General features: G+C 44.3%; 1 protein-coding gene across 1 annotated transcript in view; it reads left to right on the top strand.

The window, feature by feature from the left end:
• Positions 1–17,500, top strand: part of LOC307080591 (carbohydrate sulfotransferase 8-like) — a 36,466-nt gene that overhangs the window by 13,120 nt on the left and 5,846 nt on the right. The window lies entirely within an intron of this gene.

A 17,500-nucleotide genomic window follows, 5' to 3' on the forward strand; every position in this document is an offset into this window, starting at 1 on the left:
GATCAGTCATGACAGCACCAATGGGAAATATAACTGTGTTCTGCCTGTATATATTATAGAGCCTAAGTAATAAGTCGGCATTTCACAAAATATATTAAATGTCTCTTTAAATTAATGTCTATAAAATGTTACTTAATGTTAAACATAACTAATTGTGCTTGATTATTAGTCGTTGATTTGTGTATTAGCGTAGGGCATCGTGTGACACTCAATGAGCGAAACTTTAGCTAATTGAGTGGCTAAAGGGATAAGGAAGGGATAAAGGTGGATGCTGAACATCAAACCGAATTCATCATTGCGGTCTGCTCCTGTCTGTCTCAAACCAATCAAATATGTTAAATGTCTCTTAAACAAATCTTTCAAATTTAAAGATAGGCTTTAAATAAATTCTGTGTGTGTGTGTGTGTGTGTGTGTGTGTGTGTGTGTGTGTGTGTGTGTGTGTGTGTGTGTGTGTTTGTTTGTGTGGTGTGTGTGTGTGTAGACAAAGAATGGACGTGAAAATAGGTGGATCTGGGTTGTGGGTGTCCATGTGGGCTCTGTGGCAGCGTGTAGCGACCGCTAGACCCACGAGGTGGCACTTTCATCCTTATTAGCCCATGCTAAGGGAAAGCCGAAAAGAACTTTGAAGAGAGAGTTCAACAGGGCGTGATGTACACGGTAATCAATGCATTTTGGTCTGTGAAGTCCATACGTTATTGTCCATGGCGTCGGTAGCCAATTCCATTGCTCAATGCAACCTAGGTGGCAGCCATGGTGGCACAAGGACACAGGGTGGTGATGTTGATGTTGAACGGTTTGCGTATGATGATGATGATGATGATGATGCATGGCCTGGTGCTCCATGTTGCCGTGTAGGAGTACTCTCGCTGATTAAGTGCCTTTACCTTTTTCACCTGTTCCAAAAAATGCAGCACGCCAAAAATACAAGGATGTTGTACCACATCGCATTTCGCAGTATGCAAACCAGCATGCTTTGCGGACTATTCTGCCCCACAATCCTCTGTGCAGGAGAGATACATCACGTCACATCACATCGAGACATCGCCCGCGAAAGTCGATGGGTAGCACTGGTGAACTAATAGTGAAATAGATTCATTATGGTCTATGTAGTCCGTCCATTTCTTTATGGCCTTTTTATTCCATTATGGTCACTATAGTTAATGTATCACAGTTCATGTAGTCAATGCATTATAGTCCATGTAGTCCATGCATTATGGTCCATGTACTCCATGTATTAGGACACCATATAGTCATGCATTTTGATCCATGGCAGGAAATCTTAAAGTCTGAATGGCAAGTCAATCGGGACCCTTGTGTTATAAATAAAATAATACGTTATGAAGGCTGTTTTTTTTTATGCATATTTTATGACAAATAAATTGTTAATGACTTTGATAATACAGTGTAGCTGGAGATCATTCACAGCGATCCTCCTCCCTAGATGAACACGGTTCTTATGCAGCTCATTGTTTACATGGTTGCCTTGGCAACGTTAACTGTTGGAAAGAGTGATGTGTGTTGTTGCTGCGTGAGTTCACGCATTAACAAAACATCAGGGCATTTGCTATCAGCTCCTTAATCGCTTTTTTTTTATCTCTAGTACTCAATTTTGACAACTTGTGATATAATTATGATATGATAGAATATGATAATAGAATATGAGTCAAATAATTATGAAGTTTTTTTCTCACATACACACACTAGACACACACACACACACACACACACACACACACACACACACACAAGCTTACATACATATATGCAGACAGAAACTGCAAAACACAGCAATACAATGCAACAGCAGTACTAAAACGTGTCCAATCTAAAACTATCTCTCACTGACATCATGATCATGGAAAAAGATCCTAGGGCAAGTGCAAACATTAACAGCTTGACTGTGTCAAACGGTTTCGCATAGGCTCAATATAGAAACCATCTTATTGTATAGTGTGAAACCTTGTGCCTCAGTCAGTGACGTGAGACTGCACTCTGCAAAGTGAGTATCCAGCTCATTATATCAGACATCCAGCCCGATGCAGTGCTTTAGGTAAGCCTGAAAGAATATACAGGTTGCTGTTTTTGGAATTCATGATTTTCATCTGTGGAACATCACTTTTAAAAGTCCCCGGCCCTAGATCTGGCTTCTGTTGCTCTGCAGTCATTTATTAAATTTATGGTTGCCACATCAACTTCTGTTTGCAAATCAAACTCGCTGCTGATAGCTCTCCATAGCCATCGACAACAGAAGGGTTTGTTGGATACACATTTAGGGACATTTAGACATCTACATGACGTGCCAGTTGTAGTTTTGTAGTAATTCCTGCTATTGATCTTGTCTTTACACCCGGAGGTGGTTATTATCCCTGTTTATTTCCAACATCAGGGCTGTCGCATTGAATTCAGAGATTCCACTTTTTTTGAACGACTTTGAATGAAAATAAAAATGGCAGCACTGGCTGATAAAAGAAATCCACACCGATACCGTGGTGAGTGCTAAGCCCTTAATCACCGAAAGCGTTAACCAGTCATCTTCATTCAGCGTCCTCCTGTCAGAAGATGTCTCCGGCTTGGAGATCAGCATTGTCTTGTGTTTCTGTGTTCCGCCCCTCTGTAATCCTGCTGGGCCACTTCTGCAGTGATAACGTTTCCCGTGTCACTGGGTCAGCCTCACCAGGGGGGCCGCCCCAGTGTACCAAGGACTCGGAGGGGGGGGGGGCCGTGAATCTTATTGTAATCCCACAGACAGTCAGGTCACCGTAGGACTGTCATTTGGCATGGTGATTGAGGCAGGGTGGGTGGATGTTTGGGGGAGGAGGGGAAGTTGTTGAAGTGCAACCCCCTTGTTTGAAAAGTAGAATAACTGGATTTGCAAACCAAATGAGAAGATTCACGAGAAGAAGGACGAGCAGCGTGCAAGAGATTGAATATCGGTTCAACACCTGAACGGCATTTCCGAAATCAATACAACCATAATCGAAAGGCCGCAGATCAGAGGTCATTTTTTATGCCGTCCTTTTCTGTGTGGGCCGACGGCAGGGGAGAGCAAAAGAGCCTGAAATTGCTTTTTGTGAAGTCTCCATTAGCCATCGCCTCCGTTTCCCGTTTGAATCCCTCACTGACACCACCGATTAAGCAAACACTGATATTCAATCGTCCAGGGGAGAGGGCGGCCAGGCTGGCTGGGGTGGGTACGGCCCCCGCTCTGCCACCACAAGTAATAACAAAGGGTCCACGCCGGCCCTTAGACCAAGGCCATTCACTTCTGTGACTCGCACACGCTGTCACGGCAGCGGCAAATAATAGAAGTTTGTGCCGAGGGAAGGGACTTGCAATAGCCCTGCCCTTCCTCTGACCCTACCTCGATTGTTGGTGCATCCTGGGAATGAGTGCTAGATTTCCTGTTTATTGCGTTTATTATTTAAATGGACAGTCACACACTCACACCCCCACTGCCTCATCATTTGAGAGAGAGAGAAAGAGAGAGAGAGAGAGAGAGAGAGAGAGAGAGAGAGGTTACATACAACAGCTTTAATAGGTCGATCAATAAAAAAATGCCCATTTATTTATAGACTTAGCATTACGCTTTCCACTCTCATCCAATGATTGAAAGACATAAACTATCACTTTCAGGCTATGGCTCTGAATTAAGAAAATATGAAACAACCACTGAAATTGCAGTATTGACCAAAATAAATGTGCAGAGGCATGCACTTTTATTTGTGTGGAGATTAGAATCTGCTAATATGTTGGTTCTCCTTCCAAAACAATGAGATTCCTTTTTTGTATTTTCTCCCGTAAAACAAAACCAATGGAAATCATTTTATATTGAGACGGGTCTACAAGCTGGATGGCTGACGACGTATGCGCTTTGCGATGGAGACGATGTAATACTGTTGGCCTGATATGGCCTGATGGCAATAGTCTCTTTACATAGGCTGGGTCGTCTCAACACATTGATTTTCCACCTCCCCCCCTTTTGCCTTTGGAAGAAGCAGATCATGTTACACGTAACATTGATTCACCCATTATGATCCGCCTCAGCTGGCCTTCCCAGTCCCTTACCTTGGAGACACTGCTAAAATTGGAAACACATCTCTAGCTCCCATCTTGCTTCACACCGGCTTAACTGTTGCATCTGCTTATGGCTGACTGGGTGTCACCAACCCTAATGATTGATTAGCATGTCAGGGAATTGGCCAATGAGAGAGCTGCCCAATCGGATTTACAAGCAGCCATCATAATTTGCACAATGCAGTGTGGAGTAATTCTATTTTTTTTATATATATATATTTTTCCCCCTTTGTTAGGGTTTATTTAGTTCTTTTTTGGTGTTGTGCGTTTGCTTAAGGAGCAGATGTCTGTTATGCTTCAGTAACAGTTAAATCAATGATTGCTTCCCACAGAACACTTCAACTATTCAATTTGTAGTTTGCGAGACATTCCTGCAATGAATTCAAATGAAAAGGTAAAAAAAAGAATTGTTTATGCTATGTCCTCACCAAGTGACCTTGAAACGGCCAGACATTCCCGGATTAGTAGAACCGGCCATAACTCTTTCCTGTCAAAATCGTTCCTGTGTTGGAAAGCTGGTGCCCTGTGACACAGATGATCTTTCTCTCAAAGGAGGACAGAGGTGGCTGCCCTGTCAGTGTCACTGAGGAGGTGCACTTGAGAGAAGAACGGGACACTGAATGAAATCAAACCTCTGGCCCAAGCACAATGTGAAGCAGATTCAATTTCCTCCTGAAAGTGACCTGATAGGGTGTATGTCTGTGTGTGTGTGTGTGTGTGTGTGTGTGTGTCTGTGTGTGTGTGTTTGTGTGTGTGTCTGTCTATCTATTTGAGGCTAAAGAAATCATGTTACAGCAAGCTGATGACTGATTTGTCAGTCCAGTGTAATTAATGTTCTCCAATGTTGGTCTAACTTTAGTATGAAAGTACTCTGGGGGCCCCATCTAATTATTATATAGCCAGGGCTGGGCTTTCTCCCAAGGAGAGTGCTGAGCTTCGGCCAGTATAAATATCCTGGCCACAAATAGGTTGCTAATTGGGGCCCTTGGTGTCAGACACGGTGTGCTTGGAATCAAATAAACAATGACAACAACAACAACTGAAATAAACAATTTGGAAATAGTTTTAATGACATGAAAACAAAAAGAAGACACCTTGCCAACAGAGACGTTTGCAACAATCTCAAAAACAAACATAAGTTGCCATCGGTGTCTGACAGAAGTGAGCCAGTGAGAGCATCATGTGTCTAAACCAGCAGGGTAACTATTTCGTCCTTTTTACGGGGAGCCGTGGCCAGTGTATAAATATCAGTAGGGTCATGGAAGGAACCCCGTTACCGGAGTGGCTGCCGGGTCGCGGTTTTCCCTGAGGATTAAATATTCGCCTCGCCCCAACCTTGGCAGAAAATCGGTGGGTAAATGATTTTCAGCAGAATCCCGTGTGAACGCTGCTCCGACCTGCATGCGTTCCTGGAATGTCGGCCGTACAGGGACATCAGATTGTGATGTAGTTACAGTGGAGGAAGATAAAATGCGCCATGGCTGACATCGTCTTATGCAGCAGAATATGTGTTTTCCCACCACGCAGAGCAACAAAATCCCTAAACATCATCCGACTCGACACTTGCACATACCTTGCACCTGAAGTTCAGCCTGAAAATTCTGAGATCAAATATATTAAAATAGAAAATGGTTTAACATCTGTGATTGTATAAATATATTTTCAGCATTGATTCAAGGACATTTCACTCATTGATATCTTTTTACCTTTTCACTTATTATGTTATGCATTTCAACTTTTGCCTTTGGCCAGATGCACCAGCAGTACGAGATAGTACTGCATAATGAATATGAGGAATGAGTTACTGAATCCAATTAAGCTGAATGAGGACCCTAGAAGTCCTTTTACACTGCAGCAGTAATGAAGGGCCATGCATATTAATTATCCATACACTGGCTGAATGGACAAGGACAAACATTGCTAAGTAGGACCTTGTTGATACACTATGGGACCTCTTCAGCCACAAAAGAGGTTGATCTGAATAGTAATATAACATTAATATCTTGGCTGAATAGGTGATGAGAACAATCTGAGATAATTACAAAAGAAACGTTGAAGAAATGAACACAGGATATAGTCTCAACCTCAACAAATAAAAATGACTAAATAGGATCGGCTGGGCGGTGAACTATCAATGGGCGAGGGGTCTATTTGTGGTTCATTCTGTCCGTTATTAGTTTCCCGGGCTGACTGACGTGGGTGTGCTGACGGGGCCCAGTAAACATCGGATCCCAGCGGAGGCCTGAGTCAGCAACGGAGCCAAGGTCAGGGCCCCTCAGACGAGATCCTTGTGTAGTAAACAGCGGTCTCTCTGGGGCCTTGTTCCATTCTGCCCCCTTGCTATCCCGAGCGGCCTCAATGGTAATCAGGGAACAGACTCTGATGTGATCCGAGGTCCTAATAATCCACCCCAAGGGCGGGTTTTGTGTTTTCTCCATGTCCTCTGGGGTCCATGGTTTTAAGTATTAAAGGATTATAAAGTGTGTTATCAGAGTGCAGTAATCACGTGGTTGTAGTACTAGGAGTAGGAGTAGTAGTATCCGTAGGCGTAGTAGGAACTAGGATATTCTATAAATTCTATCTTTGGAATGTGCGTGGCAGAGGCGATGTGGAGGACAATAACCTTTTTGTTATCAAGAGGAGCCGTGTCGAAGAAATCCTCCTTGAGAAGTGCAGTGGTGGAGATTATTCGACCTCCCTCTGCTCCTGTAGAGTATTATTATCAAGCACTAATGTCCAGAGGCAGACTGCATATTAGACAGCATTAGCATTGTCTGCTGCCAGCCGCAGAGAGAGAAGGGAAGAGAGATAGAAATACACAAACAATGACAAACACACACACACACACACACACACACACACACACACACACACACACACACACACAGGAACCTTGAAGTGCCAGCAGGCAGTCCTAAGAAGTCATCTCTCTCCTGCCTACACTCGGCCCGGGGAAGGCTCTGACAACTGGCTGCCTAGTCCCACTTCCTGTGGTACACCGTGCAAGCTAATTGGCTGGACAATACCTGTCACTGTGTGGCTTTGCTACCAGTGAGCTGAACACGTGGGCGGTTAACACACACACACACACACACACGCACACGCACACGCACACGCACACACACACACACACACACACACACACACACACACACACACACACACACACACACACGCACGTGTACACACACACTTACATACACAGCTTCACCTATGTAAACGTTAAGAAGTATCTAGCTAAGCTTCTAGTTTGGGCAAATATTTCAATGTTATTGGCAGGTCATTTGTACTGGGATGAAGATGATTGAGTTGGCTGGGTTCTTGGCTGGGAGAAATCAGGTCCGGTAAAGCATTGTGCCAAACAAGCTTACTGATGCAGCGAAGCCCAGAAGTTGCGGGCCTCCACATTCTTCCATTCATATCCCCTCCTGGCCTAGGGGGAGCGGAGTGAACCAGACAGGCTAGCCTGTGAAACCAGCTCTAATGCAGCGGCCAAGGACGGATCACTATCAGGCATCACAGTGGATCATCCCAGACCCCTCTGCTCTGAGCCTTCTCCTCCTCCAACAGGACTCCTCCTCCCCCCCCTCCCCAATTTGAACAAAGGTCACCCATAGTTCAGTAGCAGAGTTCACAATCCCGACGGCCACATCTCGAGCCGCCCTCCCCCTCAACTCTCCCCTAAAGCCCTCTCGGTGCTTGTGCTAAGAGGGGCCCATGGAGAATGCGATTCACAGAACCGTTCGATCTATAGATGGCTTCTCTGAGCCAACAGAGTACACCGTTGCTAATGTAAAGATCCTTTGCTTGTTGTTTTTTTTACGGTGTGTGCGGTAAATCACACTCGATGTGCTGGCCATCGACTCTTCTTACCTATGAGGTTTCGGTGAGCACAGGGGCAAGGCCATAAATGGAACGACTCCGACACTGATCAATGTGACGGCACGTTTGCTACGCGCACCTTGGAATTGATAAGCGAAGAGGAACAGCAACCGAAATAATTAAAGTGCGTTGTGTATTCTGACTCTGACGCCACCTATGTGTGGTTTTCTTTATGGCATCAGGGGCCTTTGGGATGAAGTGTTTTTTTTAACAAGGCAGGACTGACCGAACTGACCAATTGCAATAGTTGAATTAAGAACTTAATGGGAGACTTTTATGAAACCAAAATCGTTTTGGCAACCTTACGAGCACTTGGATGCTGTGTGCTTATTTCTTTGGCACCTTGGATTTTATCGTATTGTGAAGGAAGATGGGGTTTAGTGTGTGTGTGTGTTTTTGTATATATAAATATATATATAATAGTTATTTTCTCTGTTTTCTGTTTGTGTGTTCTGTTTGGCAGCTGTTGATAATTGTGTGTTGTGATGAATAGCGGTGGCCGTGTTTCCCCAGGTTAATGTTTGCTGTGTGGCTCATAGAAGAGTGATTAGCATGATCGTATTAGCCAGATGGTCTTTTGCTTACAGTCTTTTTCCATCAACACTTGGCGTCTTGTTTTATCCAAGACTTGCAAAAAATAAGCAAGATTGTGGTGAACGGTGGGTTATTAAATACCTCGCACTGACACGTTAAAAAAGATCTCCCTTCTAACTTTTAAACATGACATCGTCGGGGGAGACGAGACAGGCCTCCATATTGGGTGGTGGTGGTGGTGGTGTGTGTGTGTGTGTGGGGGGGGGGGGTTAGGTCGCTACTTTCTCGGCCATGAAGCGGCGGTGCTGAATGCCTGCGATCGCGAGTTCCCGTTTCCTTGGCGACAGCAGAACACGCTGTCAGCGCCGCCGCCCCAGCCCACACGTTGGTCACTGGAGATCGGATGTGGGGGGAGGGAGGATGCGTTTCACCTCTGAGCGCAGCGCTCTTCCAGGAGGCCAGCGCCCATCAAATCATATCCGACCCAGTGGACACACGTTAAACATGCTTTTGCAGGGTTTTTTTCTGAGATCAGCAGGGGAAAACAATAGTATTAATGTACAACTATAGTAACATTTAAATGGAAGTCATTATTAGAAGCCGCTTGAAGTACGAAAAAAGTGTACAAGTCGTCAAATATTTCCATTAACCATTAATTGGCAAAACCTGTTACTCGAGGTTTCAGCTACAGAATAACTATTAACAATTAGAACTATATTTAAACCGAGGAACATTCTCTGAACCCCCGGTGAGTCTTGCGTCAGCTGACAGACTTTCAACAGGAACTGCAGGCTTAACTTGTTTTTAAACATAACATTGTTAAAAGAAAAATGTAGAATAGCTCACTCCATGCAAAGTCTGCACTAGATTTTCTCGGTTTTTTAAGCGAGCCATGATGTCAGCCTTGGGTCTAGCCTATGAGGCGGTATAGGCCTACTGTGCGAATTGATTAGCTCATTCTGGAGCTTTTATAACCCTCTGACAAATATGTCTAATGGTCATTTGTGCGTCCCATTATCTCCTGCCGCAGCAAAATGATTCCCTGATGACCTGCTCGTGATTTTCACCTTTTTGAGACAAATATCAAGCATACATACCTCCCCAGGTTTTTGGTCATTAGCGCCGGAAAGCAAGAGGCTCATAAAGAACCTGGACGGAGATCAACCCATCTCGTGAGCCTCAGAGACGCTTGTTGGTAGCAGAAAAAAAAAAAATCCACTAATGGTTGTTAGAGCTAGCCTTATCTCAAAAGGTGAGATGCATTGTTAACATGATTCAAAGCAAGATAACATCCCCAATGCATTTCCATAATGCACTTCCATATTGAGCTCTGAACTAATGCCACGAAAGAGCTTTTCTCTTGAATGATACAAAAAACACAACGCGGCATCGCATTGAAGAACTCATTCGTCTTTCAAAATGGCAGCTAGGACTGGGACTGGGACGGCGTTACGACTGAAAATGCAAAGCAGCTTTAACATATTTTAAATAATTCCTAATAGTGCCTATCAATATTTATAATACTGTCCAAAGAAGATTCCTAGTCCCTTGTTCTATGCCCTTGGTAACAGCTGAAGACGGGCTCTAGTAAAGGAAGATGGGTAGCAAGTTGTCCTATAAAGAGTAACTGGGCCTCATGTTTCCACTCCCTGCCGGCCTCATTGATAATGGATAAAGGCTACAGCACTAGGCTTTGACCGTGAAGAAGACCCATACTATTACATGTTTGAAACAGCAATTGTACAGGAAACGAATCACATGTCTGCATATGGTCATCTAGTAAAGAAATCTCCTTAAATATCTTCGAAGTTCTTCTAAGTCACCATTACTTCCGCTTATTAGACAAAGATGTTGTCCGCAGTGCATCCCTTGTTGTTTCGGAGGTCCATCCTTAGCGTTCCCCCACAGCCTCTCTAGACCTTCCCACTTCCATCCCTCCATATGCGGTGGCGTGGCTTGACGGGACAAGCCACCGATTCTCCACTTGTTCCAAACAGATGAGTTCTCTCCCACTGTTTAATTCATCAGCTTGTTCTCAAACAACTCTCTGGCATGGTATCGCTTGTTGTTGCCTTGAACTGACGCAGGGCGTTATGAATAACACAATAAGCTGAATGAATAATACAGTGTGCGTGTGTGTGTGTGTGTGTGTGTGTGTGTGTGTGTGTCCTTGTGTTTGTGTGTGTGCATGCGTGATACAGTGTGTGGGTGTGCCTCCAAGCTGCAAACATTTTGTGAGTAAACAGAAACAAAAGATAATACTGTTCCACTATCTCTGTCCTAATATGTTGGTGTGTTGATTGTTTTGTTTGCAGGGGTGCAAATAGGTATAGCTATACAAGCATGACGGAACATGGAATTAACTCAAATGCATCCTCCTCTTCTGATGCCAGTTCTTAACTGAGAGTGTAATGGCCAGGAATATATAAATAGAGGGTTTCATACAGCTTATTCAAAGAAACGCAATGAAGTCTTATAAATGGTAATGGAGGCAGGAGTTGAACTGGACTCCCAAAGTAAGAACTAAGTTTCACTGGGTGCATTGCTGCGGGGGAGCTGAGAATAAAGTTGTGTCTGCGCAGTGTCTCGAGTAGAGCAGTGGGTGTGGAGAAGGATCACTGCATCTCATGATGACACAAACACACAGCAGGGGGTCTGAGCCTTGGGACCAGGGTAGGGATGCTTAGATGGAGCGCACCAGAAACACATCCTTGAAGTGACGCCCTGGAGAGACACTGCCACGAAACTCCTTTTTAAGGTTCCTCTTGATCGTTTGCTAAAGGTTTGCAAAATGTTGGGAGAGTTGACGTAAGGCGAAGGAGGATTGTTTGTTGGTTGCGGGGGTGTGTTTTGAGACTTTTTCTTATAAACATACACTTTATTGAAATATATCTGTCATGGTTCCGGTTGGACCGTAGACCTTAGGGTCTGATCAATGAGATATGTGCAGTTCTTGCAAGCCATGAGACATTGTTTTGCACTATTGGAGAAAAAATATAATGTCCATTAAATTTCATCGAATACAAAAGGTCATGAAAACCCAAGGTCATTAATAACATAATAACAAGCACCGAAGACCTGCCATATTTCTTTCAATGTCCACCCTGAGTAAACTGAAGCTGATTAATTCCCTGGCATTGACACGATAGACATGCTACACCATGCAATCCATGCACCATGCAATCCAAAGGAGTCTGTCTAAACCTCTGCAAATAAATTGAATGAGACTGGTGGCAGGCCAGAATCTCAGAGAAAGTGCATTTTATTTCTAGATAAATAATAAACAATACTGCTGCACTGGAAAACAGTTGACAGCCACTCGCAGACAGCCCGCATTGTTGTATGTAGGGCAGATAGTAATGTGAGGACAAAATGGTATCTTTCCCCTAGGCTGCGGTTGTCACTTTATAAAGTGAGTCTTGAGATGAGCCCCGACCAGAATGTAAGTAAGCGGGCTCAAAGAGGACTCATTGTTTTCTGTTGTTTTTTTAGTGGACTGGGAAGGGAGGACGGAAAATCTAAGTGAACAGTGTTGCCCATACTGCCTGGGTTTACAAAGTAAAAGTCCCCTGCGCTGAAGCCACTCAGCAGCTGTTCCTCTCTGAGTCACGCTAATGAAACCCAACAGTTTTGAAACATGTTACCTCTGCCCATCGCTCTCTTCTCCCCTGGCCTGTGGCGCTCCCTGTTCCCGCTTATTATTGCGCGCATCTCTTCTAACTCCACTAAAAGGTATCTTTTATTGATGGATGCCGGGTTATGAATATTTGAAGCGTTTTTTTTGGCGTGACTTGAAAGCCATCCAGAGGGAGCTGGTTAAGAGGAACGCCCCTGTCACGAGGGCTCTCGCTCCGTAGCCGCGGTAACACGTTGAGACACTCGGATGGAGGCAGAGAGACCTGGGCCAGTCCCGGCCCCATGTCAAAACACCGCCGATCAGATGCAGGGCTCGGGCTTTGAAGATGTTAAACATTTTATCCAAGGTTTTCTGAGGGCCGCGGTTCTCGGAGCGCGTTCACACGTGGTCTGGGGAAGCAAGCGGCGTTCATCAACACCACCTGTCAGGATTATGTATGTAGGAGGCGGTGTATGCCGAATGTATGCCAATGTATACGTGTTGTTTTATCAGAATATTCATATGTGGGAGTTTAATAGCCTCATTATGATGTATTTAATTATACTAAACAAATGAGTCGTTATGTTTTTTTTTGTACTGGTCATTTTTATTCTAACACAAATTCTGATACTACACTTTAATACCGCTTTTTTATGATATCCTGGATTAGCTTAATCCAAAGCAAACTAGTCCAAATGTACTATTCCTTCATTTCCTTTTAATTGGTCTGCTTTTGGCACAATGTTTCTTTCCTATGAATCAAACATATGTATTTTTGGACGAGCCTGTTCTGCTTCTCCATGGCCCAATTTCAAGAAACTGGATTTCCAGGTGAACCGCATATGTTATGTCTGAATTCAGGGAGTGAATACCGAGCTTCTACCAAACTTTAGACTGACCTCAGTTTAGTTACCATGGCAACTCATGCTGTGAGCCTAACCTGCAGCAAGCCTGGTATATAGCAGGTGTGCTCTGAGATAACTCCGCCCACGGCCACAGTGGGGACTTCTGTCTGTCGTCTCATTGGATGAGATAATTCCGCACAACTCCGTAGGGTTATCAAAAACGTAATTGAAGCCTTTTTCCTCCTTATTATCAATTGACCTTCACAATAATCTTAACCAGACATTAACTAAAAGTCCATTTCTATATAGATACTTGATTAAAGTGTTGTTACCCATGCCTACAATAGGCTATTTAAGAGTGATTTATGTGTGTAAACCATGACTCAATGGCGTGTCCCTTTGATTTGTTGGACCCCTGCACCCTGTACCCCAGACTGTGGGATCTGGTGGTTTGGCAGCTGCGAGGGTTTTACTTAAGAATCATCTTTAGTATTCTCTCTGCCCTCCCTAATGACTCGCAGCAGAAAACCAGGGGAGATCGGCCCAAGGTTAAAATGAATAAACTTCATTAACATTGTTTAGTCATGCAAATTGATGCACATTCTTAGTATTTCCCTACAGTAGGGTGTATCATGAGCTGAAGCTTCACCTTTCTTCAAAAATAAATAGATTGATTTACTATAATACAAGTTTAATTGGCAGGCAGTGAAAAACGCTGGAGGCTTTAACTAGTCTTGCAGAGCCAGCGGCGGAATCCAGTCGTTTTCATTCCTCGACATCTGAAATCTGCTGTTCTGAAACCAAAAATCCCCCCAGTTGAGAGTTCTGGTTTGAGTTCTTAATTGCTACTTGAAACAGGGCCAGGGTAAGCTTCAAGAGTTTACATTTATTGCATTTATTCCATTCAAGCTATTCATTCAACAAATACATATTTAAAAACCTTCCCTTTTTCAAAAGGTTTCTAAAAATCTACAGCCCTTAAGAAACTACACCACCAGTATTGCCTCATGGCCTGTCTTGGGCAATACAATTCCTGGTAAACAAAAGCCACAGGCATGAACAATAACATGACAACAAACAACAACAAACACATTCAAAACACCTGCATAAACCATGCAAAAAACAGTGTAAGCCATCAGGACACACACACACACACACACACACACACACACACACACACACACACACACACACACACATAAACACACACACATAAACACACACAGCATATCTATGGATAGGGCAATATAACTTAAGACCCCGTTATTTCCCATCGCCGATACAAAAGCAATAGAGCACAGAAGCCAGCGTCAGCAATATTGGACCCAGTGGAGCCATGCAAAGGGCATTAAAACAAGAAGGGAACGTAATGACGCTTGGGGTGGGCATCCCTCAAGGTGGGGCGCAGAGCTGGCATCTTCATTGGGTCTGGAAAGCCTGGGCAATATTTTCTGTGTGGATTCCGATTTTAAATCACTGCCTGTGCCAGGTGTAATCATTCCTGTGAAATTAGGATAAAATGCTTATGGCGATGATCCTGTTATGCTGAAACGTGCTTGGCATCGTGTTTGAGCAGAATTTACACTTTAACATAAGCTACGCTGAACGGCATCGTCCTTCTTGATCTTGGATAAGATAGGATTATACAATACTCTGTGTTATGAGTGTTATGTAACCTTTGTTTCTGATTTGTTTTGGGTGTTTTTGCAACCGTTATGTCTTCTCATTCCGCACCTATTGCACTTATGGGTGTCCTACCTGGGTTCAGTTTTGGGGATGATTAAAGTCTTTCATATTCTACCATCCGTTGAAGGAGGGATCCCTCGTCTGTGGGATTTGAGGAGTTCTAGAGGGCTTGAGGTCTGGATGTTATGTATAATTTGGGCCGGATGTTATGTATAATTTGGGCCGGATGTTATGTATAATTTGGGCCTTTGAAGCTCTTTAAATCTGAACCTGTGATCAAGGGCTTTAAAAATACAATGGTTGGACATGACATGACTATTTAACTCTGAACAAATAAAGTTTGTACGTATAAACTATATAATATAAACTATCAACTGTACCGAAGTTACTAGAAAAATGAAGGGTGAAAGGTTGAGTAGGGATGTGTGTTTACAAAGAGAATAAGGTTGAGTTTGATGTTGAATGGACTACTTATGGATCTTATGGATGGTGTGATTCGCTCACACAGGTTTCCAATATGTAAATATTTATGCAAGCAACCTAAAAAACTGTCTGGGGTGCACACAAAAGCTTAGGTACCTCTAAAAAAGTTTTCTCAAGTGAGATTCCCCTTTTAAGGTATGTATTATTCAGCCACAATAAATTGGCCCGACTTTTTGTCTGGTCCTGTCGTGTCCTGAATCCTGATTTTCCAGGTGTTGTCTGCAGCTGTTACTTATTATTCATCAATATCTGTAGCCAGTAGTCTAGCAGGAGAGGCTGTCCTCTATTCGCCCATAAGTGGATAACGTTTCATAGTCAACACGCAGTCCAACTTCAGTGCATTGTCTCCTATCTGCACGTCATTCTTCATCCCTCTCGGAATCAATATTTCTCTGGCGTGTGTTTTGACATTGCAGCAAGTGGTTCTTCTCTGGAGCCTTTGATCTACCTTGCAGTCTCTAAGCGTCTCTCAGGGTCGCCCCCTGACTCTTTAGCAGTCAGACAGTAAAAGAGTTCCGAGAGGTGTCACCTTTCTTAGCATGACGCTGGGGAATCAAATGTCAAGGTGCACCACAGACCTTATCTCTTCAGTTTGCAGAAGCGGTGAGCAGAGCTTCTGTGTTTTTGGATAATAAGACCCTCTCAAATCCTGAGTCTGCAGTATATTGTGGGCGAGCTCAGCCTCATAGCTCACCTGAGTAATTGTATTAGTTGTCTGGATAACCCCAAGTTTTGGGCTCGAAGCTCCCCAGTTTTGATTGCGTGCTAGCTTATAAAAACTCTGGCTACACAACACTTCATCATCTTTATGTGTGTGTGTGTGTGTGGGGGGGGGGGGGGTCTGTGTGTGTTTGTCTGTGTGTTTGTGTGTGTGTGTGAGTATGTGTCTAAAAGCAAGTGTGTTATTTCTGTACAGCATGAACTATGAGCTGCCCGCACTTTGGTATTATACCGTAGGTGTCCATTCTCGCCACTAAAAGCCCTGTTTGTGTATTCCTGCTGTACGGAGTGCATCTGATAGGATCAGTACAGTATGCATTACCCAGCTCTTTATCTCTTGCAGAACGGGGGCCTTTGAAGTCTGCTGCTATCACCTGCCCGTCTGATAATGGTGCGCAGGGGGCTGTTTTCATAGCAGCGGACACAGCTCATCTTCCAGAAAATATTGACTACTCAGACCCCTTAGAAAACAGCTTGATGTGGAAACCTCATTGCTGTTGAGTGTGTTGTTTGTTTATTTGCCCTGAGCGTTGTTCGTGTCGCCCGAGTTGTGCCAAGCTTGAGGTCTACAGAACGCACAGGCTCCAACACGCTGAGCTAGCTTTAGCAAAAGAAAAGCAAGAGCAATTGTGGGACCGTTCTTCATGACGGTTGACCACTGCTTTCCTTCAGTGGATGTGTGTGTGTGTGTGTGTGTGTGTGTGTGTGTGTGTGTGTGTGTGTGTGTGTGTGTGTGTGTGTGTGTGTGTGTGTGTGTGTGTGTGTGTGCGGCATTGGTTTGTCTCTACATGCTTACATGGATACAATAATGAAATACTATATTTAGAACTGTGTGTGTGTGTACCTGTGTGTGTGTGTGTGTGTGGATGTGTGTGTGCATTGGTTTGTCTATACATGCTTACATGGATACAATAATGAACCATATATATATATATATACTATATTTAGGACTGTGCGTGTGTGTGTACCTGTGTGTGTGTTTGTGTGTGTGCACGGTGTTCCCAGGTCACCGACCTCGGCTGTGGGCGCCCACCAACCCGCGGGTGGGGTCGGCGCTGAGCTCGGCACAACGGCCGGCCCACTGTGTAATTAATTAGCCTCCTGGGGGGGCACGCTGCCGGAGGTGGGGGGTGTCAGTAAACACACCTGTTAGCCTGCGACTTAGCTGTGTCCCCTCCCCCGGCCTGATGTTCAGCTACTGTTAGCACTTTTATAGCCGCAGTTCGAAAATGTGTCGCACGCAGCAGTTTTTATGAAAAAAACAACAAAAAAAAACACTTTTGCTTTATGTCGGGGAAACGGATAAGTTAGAGGAGACGACGAGTAGGAGGCTGAGCGGGGGGCGGCGGAGTTGGACCGGGGTGGATGTTTGTGTCGTCGGTGTGTTCTTTGGGACTGTCTTGTCTTATATCCATCCGTCCATCCAGGGGCCGCACTGTGGAGCCCCCCTGCAACCCCCCGCCCTGCCAGCCCCCGTTCTGCACTGTCGACTCTTCTCAGCTGCCAGCCGCAATGTTTGTTGAAACGTCCGCGGACGGATGTGCAAGGAGGGCGGAGTGTTTTTGTGTTTTTGTGGGAGAAGGTGTGTGCATGTGCTTGTGTACGTGTGTCTGTGCGTGTGTGTGTGTGTGTGTGAGTGTCTGTCTGTGTGTGTGTGTG

This window comes from Pollachius pollachius (genome assembly GCF_949987615.1).
Source record: "Pollachius pollachius genome assembly, chromosome: 9".
NCBI classification, from domain to species: domain Eukaryota; kingdom Metazoa; phylum Chordata; class Actinopteri; order Gadiformes; family Gadidae; genus Pollachius; species Pollachius pollachius.